Source organism: Monodon monoceros, unplaced genomic scaffold (assembly GCF_005190385.1).
Source record: "Monodon monoceros isolate NGI ecotype Baffin Bay Population unplaced genomic scaffold, NGI_Narwhal_1 Super_Scaffold_17, whole genome shotgun sequence".
Taxonomy (NCBI): domain Eukaryota; kingdom Metazoa; phylum Chordata; class Mammalia; order Artiodactyla; family Monodontidae; genus Monodon; species Monodon monoceros.
Window position 1 is genome coordinate 24,476,057 of NW_021703773.1, and position 3,950 is coordinate 24,480,006.

Below are 3,950 nucleotides of genomic sequence, written 5' to 3' on the forward strand. Positions count from 1 at the left end.
GCGGCCACGGGTAGCTGGCCCTCCCTCCGGCTCGTTCCTCCACCTGCAAGCTGAGCCTGGCCCTCACAACCGCAGAGTTGTATCTGTGCTCCCAGGGACAGACAGACAGACAGGGCCCAGTCTGTGTCGAGGGTGAGGGGATGGGTAGAAGCCTCAGGTCCCCAGGCGGGCTGAGCGCAGATGAGGTTCCCTCAGCAGGTGACCTCTGTCCCCTGGGACGGCCTCCCTCCAGCCCACAGCTCTGCCTGCGGTGCGTCAGCCTCGCCCCTCCAGCTTCACCTGCCGTGAAGGGTTAGGCGTTAGGCGTTAGGAGAGCCGTTCACTAGTCCTCTGCACCGAAAGCCAGATGTTTACCTCAGGCAGTCACCTCCTCGCTCCGGGTCAGGCTCGCCTCCCTGGGAGCTGAGATGCTGGACCGGTCCACGGGACCAGCTGGTGTCCATCCTGGCGGCAGCGGGGGCGGTCTCCACCCCCCGGATCCAGTGCCCTGGGCTTCTCCAGCTTTCGTCCCCCACTCAGGAAGTGCGCTAGCCAGGAGGGAGGGGAGGACTGCGGGCCTGGGAGGAAGGAGTTGCCTCCGAGTTCTGAGACCTAAACAACTGAAAGACTAGCTATTTCTGGTAACGAGTTACTTGTGTCTTCAAACCAGCTGGGAAGGCCCAGCGTCTGAGGGTGCTGAGCCCAGCTGGACCAGGTTTCCCATCGGGGGCTTTCTGGAGATGGTGCATTCGAGCACCCTCCTAGGTGACATGTCACCATTAGTCACAGTTGCTGAAGCAGGTTCGCTCTGCCCGGTGCAGAGCAGCCAAGACGCTGAGCTGCCGAGGTCTGCAGCAAAAAGTGCTCAACCGCAAGGCAGCCAAGCAAGGAAGCTGGAGAACAAATCCCAGATCTGCCTCCCAGAAGGCAAGGCGCTGGGGTGCTAATGGGACGGCGAAGTGGGCAGCCACAATCGGAAAAAGGTGTGTACTCGTCCTTCTGCGCAGGCGTAACTAGGCTCCAGGCCTCTGCACGTTCACAAGGTCTCCAGTGCAGGCGCAGGCCCAGCTGAGGGGCCGGTGGTCCTACCCCACCTCAACTGGCTCAGCCCTAACTCGACACAGCTGACTCCAATTCCTGGAGAACAACTCCGACAAACACTAATGATTAGGCTGCCACGCCAGTCTTCACAACCTCCATCAGGGACGGCAGGTGGAGTGCGTTTAAGCCACGGTTCAAGGTTCAGCACCCCCGTCTTCTCATCGTTCCTCAACCTCAAGGGAGAGGGGTGAGGATGCCTCTGGCTACTCCCTGCTCGTAAGGGGCATAGATCCAACAAGGGCTTGAGAGGTCAAACTGTCAAGCACTCATTTGAGTATTTTCTTGTTTCTGGTTTGACATTGACACTGTTCCCAATAAACAAATACCACCCAGACACCAGCCATCAAGGTAGCCACAGGACCAAGACTGGTAATTGAAACTGCAAAGACATACCCCTCAGGGGCACAGAGAAGACCAGCCAGGGTTAACATTTAGGATTTTTAGGGATCCAGGGAAAGACTGGGGTCAGGTGATCAGCCTGATAGGTTACCAGCGCAACCAAAGTAGAAGTCCTTCCAAGCCTGGGCGATTAGAAACAAAGGACTAACAAGAGAACAGAGCCTTCTTATAACAAGTTATTTAAGTTGCCTTCTGAAGTACCTGATGTGACCAAAGCCACCACTGCAGCAAACCCACTCACCTTGATTTCTTTCTCGCAGCTTCTGAAAAGCAGCTGAAGGTCTGTTGGGGTTCACCTGCCGCTGGAAGAAGTCAGTGTCGGGGGCTGGAACCAGGCAAGGTTTGGATGACCTTGGTCGCGGTTTCCCATCGCATTTCTCATAACGTCCCGTCCTGCAGGGATGAAGCCGGTCTCCTGTATGTTTATCCTTCAAGATTTCAGCCTAGGGTTTCTGTGTAACTGCCTTTAAAAGCTTCATTAAAAGGATTTTGCGGGGCTTACCCTGGTGGCGCAGTGGTTGAGGGTCCGCCTGCCGATGCAGGGGACACGGGTTCGTGCCCCGGTCCGGGAAGATCCCACATGCCGCAGAGTGGCTGGGCCCGTGAGCCATGGCCGCTGCGCCTGCGCGTCCGGAGCCTGTGCTCTGCAACGGGAGAGGCCACAACAGTGAGAGGCCCGCGTATCGCAAAAAAAAAAAAAAAAAGGATTTTGCTATGAGTCCAAACTTGGGGGTCCAGGTGTAGCAGCACCCAGTCGCTCCCAGGAATCCCACAGTTGTCTCCCGATGGCAACTGCAGTCCTGGCTAGAGCTTCCCTCCCGGCAGGGAGCAGCTCTACTGTCCTTGAGTTCAAAACCCCAGAATATTTAACAGAGGGCTGAGAATCTACCTTTTTCTCGGACACCTGACAGCCTCTTTCAGCCAAGAAGTTGGAAGTCAAACCCGTATCTTGGTCTCAGAAGTCCTTTGGTCTCACTGGTAATGAGGGCGTTGTCCACAGCCCGGAGCAGGGCTCCCCTGTTTAGTTCAAGGTCCCGCCAGGATTTCTCCAAGTATTGTGAGAATTTTTAACTCCCTGAGAAAGCACTGTCCAGCAGCGAAAGCAGACAAGTCGGGATTCAAAACTCAAGCGTGTGCAAAAAAGACCTCCTTCAAGTCCAAGATGGTAACCCAACAAGAGTCTGTGGAGAAAGTCAGTAGCAAAGTATGGTTAGGGGCTAGGGATGAATTCCTACAACTTGTTAATTGCTCTTCAATCACATAACACACATTCAGCTGTGGACCAGTCAATCACCACGTGACCAGCAAGAGCATGTTGGGTCATAACGCAGGGAGGCTGTTAGAAGTTCACCCCACGCTTTGCTTGCTACTTTATTGGATACTGCATTAAGTTTGGAATATCTGGCCCCCTGCAGAGCCTGGCCCGTACAGGTGTGGCCATCTCTGCTCTCCCCAGCACCCTCCATCCACCCATCCCCCAGACTCACCCTCTGTGGTATCGCTCCCGGAATCACTGCAGGCTGTTTTTGAGGTTAGAGTGATAGAGCCTGCAGCGTGCAGGTCTGCTCAGGTGGTGCTTTAATGTCCACTCAGCATCCAGGTGCAAAGGTAACCCTGGCGTTTAATTCAGTCCATCTCATCCCAGAAGGGGAGTGAGGCCACCACGCATGTACAGAAAGCTATCAATGGTCCTTTCCCAGCCGGAGAAAAGGTTTTCTCAAGGGTTCTCCGCGCACCCCTATTACTAACAGTCTCAAAACAAAGTTTAGAAAGCCAGATATTTAAAACCAAGTTCCCCCCCCCACCTGTGTTGATAAGCCCCACCCTTGATTCCCACTGCCACGTCGTCACCCATATGGAAAACAATAATGGACTCGGAGCGATCATCCTTGGTCACCGGCATCAGCAGTTACCTGGGGCACCTGAGGCGCCACCTGCTTACCTTCAAGAGTCTCAGGATGGGGCACTCTTCCAGCGTCCCTCCTGCCTGCAATATCCACATTTGGGGGGGGGTCCCACTTTCAGGCTCCGCATTCAAGGAGGGGGGCCTTGAGGCCTCCTACCTTTTGCCGAGTCCCTCCTGGGGGTCTCCGTTTGGTCCGGCTCTTCCCTGGGTTCAGGCGGCCGCCAGCAGAATAACCTGTTTCATTTTCCTTTGTTCCCTTTTCTCCTGAACCTGGTCCCTGCGATTAAAAACAAAACAATCAGACACAGACAGACATGAACACATGAGACCAGAAACCAGAGCCCCAGCCTCCAACCCCGGTACCTCAGCAGCCGCTACCTTTCCTATTGTCCCCCAAACGCCCGCCAGCCGGGCCTCCAGCCCCCATCGGGTCAGGACCATCCAACGTTCGAGACGCAGGTGCGTTACTTTAACATCACTCACCCCGAAGATGTCTTCCTATCCAAACCCCAAAACCGTTTTTCTGGCACAAAACGAAACAAGCACAGGTCGGGGTGCCTGGTGG